The sequence below is a fragment of the Pteropus alecto genome, unplaced genomic scaffold (genome assembly GCF_000325575.1).
Source record: "Pteropus alecto unplaced genomic scaffold, ASM32557v1 scaffold57, whole genome shotgun sequence".
Lineage (NCBI taxonomy): Eukaryota > Metazoa > Chordata > Mammalia > Chiroptera > Pteropodidae > Pteropus > Pteropus alecto.
The window spans coordinates 6,629,441-6,641,630 of NW_006442508.1; positions in this window are offsets into that span (position 1 = coordinate 6,629,441).

Below are 12,190 nucleotides of genomic sequence, written 5' to 3' on the forward strand. Positions count from 1 at the left end.
GCGATCACCTTCCAGCAGCCCTCTCAAGGTGGAATTTGGCCCCAAGGCTTCCTGCAAACACCAACAACCTGAGTTGCCACTCACTTTGCAGTCAACATGCCCTTCGCCTGCCACCACTTTCACTTCAGACCCAGGCACAGTACAACTGTGCCTTGGCTCCCACTTTCTCTGCATGCCCACCCCACAGGTTCCTGATCACCTGCACTCCAGATGGACTGCACAGCAGCTGTGGCCGGAACAAACCAGTAAGCTTGTCTGCTATCCAGTGGGCTGAAACTACACCTTCTTTAATAAGATCTGAACCCTAGCCTTGAAGAGGGGGATCCTTCCAAGTTTGTCCTTCCTTGGGTACTCTCCATTGTCCTTAGAATACTATATGCGGTTTCCTTATAATCATTCTTTTGTCGGGGCTTAATAATTCTTTATACTAAACAACTCACTGTGTGGTTTCTATTCCTGATTCAACCCAGACTGATACAGGCACTGCATACATTTTATATCAGTTTTACTTGAAATACTGAATATGACCCAACCAAACTGACTGCAACTTACACACACACACACACACACACACACACACACACACACACACACACAAAGAGAAAGTGTTGAGAATGAAATATATGACATAAAGTGCAGTATATACCAGCCAAAATAAGAAAGATGTTCTGTTAAATGTGGGGCAGAAGAGAATTAGAAAAATTAAATAATTATGTTAATTTTCCCAGCCAGGTTAAAATGCATATAACTTTAGGGGACTGATTCCTTTTTCCTTTCCTTTTTTTTTCTTTTTTTGTCTTTTTTAAAGTAATACGCAGAATTGAATGATATAAACAGTATTATATAATGTGAATTTCAAGGAAATAAAATATTTTTCTTTAAACTGTGCTGTTTTACTTTTTCTAGGAAAACCTTAATAACACAGGTGAAATCAACCTAACATCTACTTATATTTAATGTAAACTTTTAAAAATATTCAGCTAAGTAATCCATCTATCTATCAGTAATTGAGTCTAGCCAATATCCAATACTGACAGGCACCGAGTATGGGAAGGGTTTGCTGTAAGTACCAGAATAAGGATGGAGAAGCTCATGAAAATGCTGAGAACTGAGGAAATTATAAAGGGTAGAGTAAGATTTGAATGGGATGGAAGGAAGCATACTGAGTGATAGTTTGAAACCAGCATAAGCCAAGGTTTAGATGTGAAAATAAACATGACACATATTTGAACCAGAAAGGAAAATATCCCCTTGAATCCCAAAGGTGGAAAGATGAATCCCAACGGAGGAAAGGCAAAGGTATAAATAGGTTTGAAGAGGAACTTGAAATCAGAAATAGAAAATTTGGTCTCAATGTTGACAGTAAGTAGCCACTATGAGGTTCAGAAGGGGGGTGACATCATAAAAGGAAGAATTTTCAGGAAAACTAATGTAAAAATAATAGGAAAATCTAAGCTGAGAAGGGCCTTATGTGATTAAAATTGTAGTCAGTATGTATGACTCTCAGTTTACAAACTCAGATGTGTAAATAATCATGTTTCAGTAATCATAATCTTACAATCAACTTAATTTGAACTTTGAATTTTATCTTCTCAAGACTGGTCGGAAAATTCATGCATTTATTTATTCGACAAAAATTTTAAAAGCCCCTTTTTACATCCCTGTCACTTTCTAGTCACTGGAAATGAAGCAATAAATGAAACAAAGTACTTATCCTCATGGAACTTGCATTTTAGCGGAGGAGATAGATAACAAATAAGCAAAAAAAAGTTTAATGTCAAGTAGTGATCTGTGTAGGGAGGTAAGGTGAAGAGGGTTTCAATTTAGAGCAAGTAGTCAGGAAGGGTACTCTATCAGAGTGACATTTGAGCAGAGACTTGAATGAAGGTACAACGTCCATTGGATACTGGGGAAAGAATTTACTAGGAAGAGGAAATGGAAACTACAAGGACCCAAAAAAGGGCACGTACTTGGTTTGTTTGAGGAACAGCAAGGAGGCCAATATAACTGAAAGAGCATGAGCAGACAGAAGAGCAGTAGGAAACCTAATCAGAGGTGAACAGGGCCATTTAATGTAAATGAGAATTTGGGATTCGATTTTAAGTAAGATGAGGCAAGAAAATGCCAAGATTTGATTTTGTTTCTAAAGATCACAGCGGCTGTTCTGTGGAAATGGACTACTGAAGAAAAGGGAGCAAGTTATTAAAATTAGAGACCAGTTAACGGCTGCTATGGTAATCCAGGTGAAAGATGGTGGTTTAGATGAGAAGTTGAAGTGGTGAGTTAAAGTCAGACTCAAGATTGAGCTGACAACATTCGCTGACATATTAGTTTAGGGGTATGAGATTAAGAGTCAAAAAAAAGATGACTCCATGTTTTTACCCTAAGGAACTAAGTCAATAGGAATGTCTAAGATAGAGAATACTGGGGAAGGGGCAGGTTTGAGAAGAAAATTATGAGTTCTACTTAGGACACTTCAAGTACTCACTTAAAATAAATTCTCCTGTTTTTCTCTACACACAAAACTTCTAACACCAAATTCATGGGGTTTCCACACCAAACAATTCTCCAGTTCTCAGCAGACACTACCTGGGTGTCTTACATTTAACTCACTTATGACACTGACTTCCCAGAGAGTACAGACCCCAGAGGTTAAGGGCTCATTTCCACAAGAATGCCCTCCAACACATACACATGCACGCACACACACACACACACACACACACACACACACACACCCCACGCGCACGCGCGCGCGCACACACACACACACACACACACACACATACCCCCCACATCAGATGCCAGTTGCAGGTCCTAAGTCCCAAGTTGTTGCTTGTATTTCTGACCAACCAACTATAAAATCAGGGTTTCTTATGAACCCCCTCATATCTGATATTTGCTAGAATGGCTCACAAAACCCAGGGACACAGTTTAGTTACTATTACCAACTTATTATAAAGGATACAATTCAGGAACATCTAACTGGAAGAGCTGCATAGAGTAAGATATGTGCGTAGCGGCACAGAGCTTCCGTGCTTTCTCTGGGAGCACCACCCAGAACTCCCATTTGTTTACAACCCAGAAGCTCTCTGAACCCTTTGGGTTAGGGTTTTGTTTTTGTTTTATTTTTATGGAGGCTCCATTACATACATCTGATTGATTAAATTATTGAACATTAGTGATTAACTCAACCTCTAGCCTCCATACCCCCGCCCAAGGTCAGTGGATTAGGGTTTAAAGTTCCAATTCTCATCACATGGTTGATTCTCCTGGCAACCAGTGGCCCCATCCTTAGAGGCTTCCCAGAAGTTACTTGATTAACATAAATTCAGATGTATTTGAAAGGGGCTTGTTATGAAAACAAAAGATGCTCTTTTCACTTTTATCACTCTGAAGCTGTTTCAAGAGTCAGGACAAAAATCAAATATGATAAAAGATGCTCCTATAGCTATTATCACTTAGGAAATTAGAAGGGGTTTAGGAGCTCAGATCAGGAGCTAAGGACAAAGACCAAAATATACATTTCTTATTATATTGCATTCACCTAAGGAAATATCATCTACTGTGTTGGTTATGCAAGTCCAGAGTTCGGAGGAAGATATAAAGTTGGAGTCTTCAGAATATAGATGTTATAGTGTCATGAGATATATGAGCTCACTTAAGGAGTGAATAAAAGACTTGATAAGCTCACTTAAAGACTTGATAAGGAAGGAAACCAAGGGAGATGAAAGTTCATTCGGAAAAGTGACTGAAAGCCAAGTGTCCCAAAAGGCGAGTGAAGAAAGTTTCTCAAGAAAGAGAGAGCAATCATCTCTACCAAATGCTACCAAGAGCTCTCGTAAGTCTCACACTGAGAACTAACCATTAGATTTAGCAATGTAGAGATCATTGGTGACCTTGACAAGAGGTTTCAATAAAGCAATACTAGAAAAACCTAAATGCACCAGATTCAAGAAAGAACAGTAAGAGAAGAACCCTGCAAGGACAAATTCCACAAAAAAAAATTTACAGCAAAGGAGAGCAGAGAAATGAGGCATTAGCAGGAAGCAGATACAGGGTTAAGTGTCAGGTAGGTGTTCAAGATCTGAGCCATTGCACACTGATGGGGAAAATTCCATGGTGGGGGTGGAATATGCACAGCGGCAGGGGGCCAGGGAAAGGGGGAGTTAATTGTAAGACAAAGTTCTTGAGTACAAGGGGAAGTCTAGAGACCTGTGCACAAGTGAAAGGTGTAGTTTCTTAGACAGGAACTTGTAACATTTGTCCATTGTAACAGACTTATCTCAGACATTCTTCAGGCTTGCCTTCATCCCTGAGACCTAAGGTCTAATATAGTGCCAGTGTATGGTTTGGGGCATAAGAGTCTTTTGGAGACTGGGAATTCCATATGGAATCCAGCCTTCCTAGTGCTCTACTTGTCTGTTTCTTCTAAGAAACTGCTACAGCCTTGGGGTACTTCCCTGGAGCACCCAAGAAACCAACAGATTTTTTTTCCTCTTCCCAGCCCAGAGTTAAAGTCTAGCAGAAATTCCAATTCTGAATAAACTCAATGCACCTTGCAAAAGATGCTTGTCATTCCTCTGTAATCTATTAAAAGACTCACTATTTCTCTGAATGTGTTAAAAGAAAATCCTCTAAAAAGTAGAAGAGAAATCTCTTCAAGCGGGGTTGACATTCAGATATGAGAGAGAGAGAGAGAGAGAGAGAGAGAGAGAGAGAGAGAGACGGACAGAGAGACAGAGAGCGCTGGGAGCAGGATAATTCATTGGTACATTGTGGTCTCAAGAAATAACAAGCAACTACTCTAACCAAGCTATGTTTCATTCCTAGTGACAGCACTGTGAGGAGTTATTGTCTTGATGTTTTGCATGAAGAGACTTCTAGAACCTCTACTATTGCGTATTTTCCCCTTCTCTCCCCCATCACATGATTTTCCTCATCTCTGCCTAGGCTAAAGTGAATTCTTTCGTCTTCTAGGCAATTCTAATTACCAGTCTCTGAAAGAGTTGTGTTTTGTTTTTGTTTTTCCAAATTGCCAGTAGTGACCCATTAATTAATCATGAAATCAATTTAGTAATTTGCAACAGACATTAAAAAAAAATAGAATAGATAAAAGCAAAATTTCCCAGTGCATTACATGTTATAAGTGAGTATTTTTTTCTGAAAGATTTGTTACAGCTGTGTGTTTTCTAGGTCACAATACAAAATGCATTTTATATGGGTCATTTATTATGGATCATAATTAAGGAAATTTGAACAGACTGCCCTAGAAACAGCTACTCTCGTCATTGCACCTGTCCTCTCTCTACTCAGAAATATTTTTTTGTCCTCTTCAAAACTCTGCTAAATATTCACTTCTAAGAATTTTTTGATCTTCTGTGAGAACATTGTTCCTGGAGTTTTTGTACCATTATCTGTTGTGTATCCTAAAACTGCAGCAAACACTCAGCAAAGTGCAATCAGTAAAGCAAATTCAGGGGCTACTAGATCACTCTGTTTATCTTATTTTTGGCTTTAGGGCTAGATTAGCCTTAAGGTCTCTTCCCCCCAGGAGATGGATGTTTCTTTTCTTTAAGTCATCAAAGAGGTCTGGGAGTTTTCAGCTTCAGAGGCAATTTTATAGATGGAATATCAGACAATGTGGTGAATTAGTCGACAATGAGTCATTGCACTCTCCTAGTAATCATCTAGTTTTCTTTGTTGTTGCTGTTGTTGTTTGCTTTTTAAGCATATTTCTCTCAGCCTTTGCTTTTCTGGACTAGTGCTCCCTTCCCCCACCACCATTTATTCACATGTCACCATTTTAATCATTTTCTACACTCCACCCACCTCTAATAAAATATATTCAGAGTTCACTAAACAAAATGCATACAATTTTCTAACTTCAGATGTCCCATGACTTTCTATAAAGCGAGAAAATGTTTCTTCTTAAGACTTCCTAATCAAGCCTGGCCTTTTTATGATCTTTTAAAATTTCTCACTGAGAACATTATAAGCTACGCAATTTATCTAGGTCTGTACTGCATTTGATTACTTAGAGCCAATCATTTTGGAATTATAATTTTAAAACAATCCAATTATAAAATGGGCAGAGGATCTGAATAGACATTTTTCCAAAGAAGACATACAAATTGCCAACAGGCATATGAAAAGATGTTCAATCTCACTAATCATTAGGGAAGTGCAAATCAAAACTACGAAGAGATATCACCTCACTCCTTTAGAATGACTATTATCACAAAGAAAAGAAATAGCAAGTGCTGGCAAGGATGTGGAAAAAATGGAACCTCTTGTGCACTATTAGCGGGAATATAAACTGGTGTGGCCATTATGGAAAACAGTAGGAAGATTTCTCAGAAAATTACAAATAGAACTACCATGTGATCTAGCAATTCCTTTCCAGGTATTTATCCAAATAAAATGAAAACACTAATTTGAAAATAGTTATGCACCCCCATGTTCATTGCAGCATTATTTACAATAGCCAAGATATGGAAACAACCTAAATGTCCATCAATGGATGAAAGAATAAAGAAAACGTGAGCTATATATATACTATGTAAAATTATATATATCATAAAATTATGTATATTATGTAATACATATTTTATATACAATGGAATATTATTAAGTCTTAAGAAAGAATAAAGTCTTGCCATTTGTGACATGGATGGGCATCAAAGGTATATGCTAAGTTAAATAAGTCAGACAGAAAAAGATAACTAGCATATGACCTCACTTATATGTGGAATCTAAAACAAACAAAAATTCCAAGCTCATAGACATAGAAAACAGACTGGGAGTTGCCCAAGGTGGAGGAAGGGGGAATGGGTAAAATAACTGAAGTGGGTCAAAAAATACAAATTTCTAGTTATAAAATGAATGTTGTAGGGATGTAGTGTACAGCATGGTGACTATAGTTAATAATACGGTATTGTATATTTAAAAGTAGCTAGGAGATCTTGAAAGTTCTCATCACAACAAAAAAAATTTGTAAATATGTATGGTGATGGATGTTAACTGGATTTATCATGGTGGTCATTTTGCAATATATACAACTATCAAAACATTACATTATATACCTGAAACTAATATAATGTTATGTAAAAAAATAATAAATTAAATAGGTAAATAAAATTATAAATTGAATTATATTACTCCAAGTACTCCAGTGCTACTTCTCCATACTGAAGCTCACTGGTTTTAAGACCATGTTTAGACAGTGCAGTGTGGCCAGTCCCATAAGAGTAAACACCTAGAGAATCTATTTATCTTCACATTTATTGTATGATATTTGTTCCAAATCTCATATACAATTTGAAAAATCACCATCATCTTTGTTATGACAACTTTTTGAAAGTTTAACTAAATGATATTTACTGATTTCCTTTTGTCCACAAGTCTATTTACAGCTCAGATAGGCTTTATAAGTATGTCTTCCTGTTAGAGAGGATTATATAATTTGAAGGGAACAACCTTAACTGGACTCAATCCACATTGCAAATATTCATGGGATACAATATTTGATTGCAGATAAGTACTTGAAATATGGTTAATATAGGTTATTTGTTTTTATATATTTTTTGCTATTCATTTTGACCATTGTCTTTGAGCTGCAAAGAAGTAATGTTTCCTGCTTTGGTGTGGAGGCCAGGAGAGCAGACCCCCTTTCAAGATAAAAGATAGACTAAGTAGGTGGTGTTAAAATGATAGGTCTTTATTATGGGATTTAGTAGTACCAATATCTAAATAAAAGAATTTCTAAAAAGAAAAAAATCCATTATTTCAGTTCAGTAAAAAACAACACTCATTTTTCTGTCACTTAAGACTCTTATCTCCAATCAATGAATTTCAAATGCCCAATTATGTTAGACATAAAAGTAAAAGGAATACAATCAAAGCAAATTTTATGTTAATTTGTTGTGATATATTTCTTTGATAATTTTATATATTTTGTGCTCTTTGGCATTTTAAAATTACATCTGAACGAAGTAATGGAAATACCTGTAATGTATATCCATTAGTATCAGTATTTTTTTATTTTTTTTTTGCAAACTAAGAAACCAGGGAGAATGACTTATATTACATTAAAAAATGAGTGGGAAAAAATTACATTTCTACTCTAGAGCCCCCATAATAATGGTAGGCAAATGTCCATACCTCAAATGCCCTGGGTAACTCATCTGTCACTCTTTCTGTTGAGTGTAAGCAGTGAGGCCACTGGGGAATATCATGGAACACCACGGACTTTGGTGCCACCAGAAAACTTGTGCTTCTCAGCATCACTGATCTTTGTGACAAACCCAGGAAACAGGATGACTGCTCTATGAAGAACTAACTCAAGTAGCTTCTTGGACCAAGTCCAGCTGGCTGACATTCAGCCCAGATAAAATAAAAATGAACCTAACTGAAAAGAAGAGAAGCTGGCAACCTGACAAGAAATCCAATATCAACTCTTTTTAAGGGCCCATTGTCAGGCTGGTGAGTAATTTTGTGATAAATTGCTATTTTCAGAATCCCAAAGGAATGCATTGGTGAAAAATGCATTCTTTCACCTTTAATTCTTCAGGAAACCAAGAGCCATGCATGAAATGTAATTCTAGAAAGTATGGTCTCGAATTTACTCAGTATGCCACTGACTAGCTTCAAGTGGAAACATACAGATAACAGACATGTTATCGCCAAGTAGAAACTCATAAAGCATGTGTACAGAGTGAAGTAAATACTGAACAGGGTCAAAAGTCCAAGCTTTGCTAGTAAATTGTGTGAATTTAGACTTAACTCCTCTACTTCTCTTTTCTTCTTTTGAAATTGTTCAATTATATCAAAAATTATAGGAGGAATATTTATACATATTTTATCTACATTGTCAAATCTTAGCATTTGATTCATTTGCTTCAGATTATTTTAAAAGATATAAAACAGCACAAACAGTTGAAGTCCTATGAATTTCTTACCCTCCTTTCCATTCCATTGTCTCCATCCCCCACAGAAGTAACCACTATTCTGATTTCTGCTGTCTACCATTCCCATGCCTGTTATGAAACCGTTATATCATAGGTATAGATCCATAAACACTATTTGGTATTGTGTTGTATGTTTGTAAATTTTGTATAAATGATTTATGTGTAAATACAAGAATCAGCACAAATGAAAGGGTTAAGAGCAGGCACCCTGGAGCCTCACTTTCTGGGTTCAAATAATGGTTATACAACTTCCTTCTTATGGATCTTGGGCAGATTACTTAATCTCTTTGAGCCTCCATTTCCTCATTCGTTAAACAAGAAACATAATGGAACCTACCTTATGAATTGTCATAAAGATTAAATGCATTGATATCTGGGAAGTATTTGGGACGTACCTGGCACAAACAAAGCAGATAAGTGTTATCTGTAACTATTCAAATGTTTTAAAGCATTCCATAGTATGAATATATTGAATTTATGTATCTAACTTCCTTTTGATGAACATTTAGGTCGTTTCCAGTTTTTTAGTATTATAAATATTCTTCAACATGTCTCCTTGTGCAGTTTTCCTTACTGACTGTGCCTATAAATGGAATTGCTGGGTTTAAGGTCAGTCTCACTTTGGGTTCTAGCAGATATTAGCATGTCGTACTTCATTCAATGCATGGTAAAGTTCCCACTCTCACTCAAAGTTCTTAATACTCTCTATCCTCACCAGTTTTAGTGTCATCTGATCATCATTTCTGTATTTATAAAATGAGAAAGTGAACTAGATGATCTCCGGAGTTTTTCTGCATTTTCTGTATTCTCAGATCCCCTTTTCTGGAAGTTCCCACTTTCTCCCTTCACCTGGAGTTAAACTAGTCCAGTGAATAGCAAACTATTTCATTTGCATCTAGATGCCTGTTGTTGGGTATTTTATACTTTTAAGTCTATAAACTAGGACATCCGATAATACAGTTTCAGCAGTCATAAAGAAGTATGTCATAAGGAATATTACCTGAACTGACACTGTGCTAGCCAGGCATACTTCCAACACTGTTAAAACAGATCAATAGTTTTCAAACTTTTTAAAATAATGAACTTTTTTAGAAAATAAAAATATGAACTGAACCTCAATATAAATGTTGCTTATTCTGAGCAAGCCCAATCCCATCTGATCTCTAAGCAAGGTCGGGCTTGGTTAGTACTTGGATGGGAGACCACCTAGGAAGACCAGATGCTGTAGGCGTAAAAAAATAACAATAATAAGGGATCGTAAACTGACAAGGTCCTTGAAATCTGTGAGGTCAACCAAGGGTTGCCTCACTTAAAAAAAAAAAAAAAGTTACTTGCTCCTTTTTGTTCCTTTGTTTACCTCTAACATGTATCTTACACATTTGTAAGAGCTTCTTGTAATGTGGTTATCATTATTGCCTTGGTAAACTTCCTAAATTAAGAAATATTGAAATGCTTCAATTTATCTTGTTACTTTATCTATTAAGTTAACATTTTAAATTTTGATTATGTTTTAGACTGGTATATATTTTGCTATACTAAAATCTTCTGAAAATATCTAAAATTAGAAAAAAACTTATCCATTATTGCCAAAGTACTCTGATTTTACTACCCCGTAGTTTCTATGGGGAAAAATACACAGCTTCAGGCTTTAAATGTTATAATTGTAGACCAACGTTGCCACCTCATGGTAAGAAGCTTAATCACACCATATTTCAGGTTGGAAAAATTGGATTTAAAAAAAAATACATGCAAAATCTTGCAGTGATCTTCTTCCTATGAGAACATTATATTATAATAGAGTTGGAGGACACTCCTCAGACATACTGGTAAGACTAGGTCATTGGATTTCTGGTCCTTCGGTGATCTGACATCTATGAGTCCCAGAATTGACTCTCTCGCTCATCTCCTCTCAGATACAGTTATTAAAGATCTGCACACTTCAGCCAGCCTTCCCTTGTCCTTATGCCAAGCCAGCCTCATCTTAATATATTAAGATGCTATTTCCAGACAGCCATTTCGAGTCTGGTATCAGCCTGGGTTGCTGAAAGGTGAGCTCCTGCTTTGGCATCCCCATGTATATTTGCCATGAGTCTCCCCAAAGCCGCATGTTTCCTGTCTTTTAAAAATATTTCCTGATAAAGCCAAAACCCAGTTGTGAACCTCTGCATTGCACTCTAAGTGTCCAAACAGGAGCCCTCACTGCCCCCAGTCAGAGCCTTTACCTGGAAAAGTTGTGAGAAATGAAGTGGCTAAAAAACTCTTGGTTCTTTGAATCAAGAATCTGCCACCATCCAAAGTAAGCATCCGCAAGACTCACAGAGCTTTGGGTTGGAGGTCATCAAGTCAGAACTCTTGGATATGTCTCCAGCTCAGATCAGACTCAAAGTACCCAGACCCTGGATGCTGAGATTAGGGTTGCTTCTCCTTGGGAGCCAGCCCTGAGTGGGTGTGTACCTCTCACTCATTCCTCTCTTACCCTACTTGCCTGATGTGAGTAGCCAGCAAGGTTTTTTACAGTCTTAAAAGTTTTTATGACAGGCACAGGCAAGAAAAAGCACAAAGAAAAGAATAAGATGCAGATGAAGGCAAAGGAATAATAAGGATACAAAAGAAAAGACAGCAAAAGGAGAATTTATCTCGGGCAGAAACCATGTTACATTATTACTTACAACCCTCCCACTTCAACACTAGACACTTCCTCTACAGTGAAGAAATACTTGCCAGTTGATATCAAAGACATAGGCGAAAGTAGAAGGAAAACTTAAGACTGCAAAGACAAATGTATATAGTTCAATGGACATGCTACTGGTAGAGCAGAATAAATTCTACCACTGACGTACACTGCTTGAGATCCACATAATATCTGAAATGTCAAATTAACAAAAAGCTATGATAACCTGTTGTGTTATTACACAGGTTATCATACAACCTTTTTGGTACCAGGGACCAGCGCTCCTATGAGAATCTGTTGCCTGATGATCTGAGGTGGAGCTGAGGCAGTGATGCTAGTCTGGGAGCTGCTGCAAAAACAGATGAAGCTTCTCTTGCTGGCCTGCCACTCATCTCCTGCTGTGCGGCCCAGTTCCTAACAGGCCACAGACCGGTACCAGTTCACAGCTCGGGGATGGGGACCCCTGTTATTATAGACAGGGATAGAAGTCTTTTATCAATTCCAGTGATCTACATTAAGAAGAATATTTTAAATCACATCTGGGTTCAGC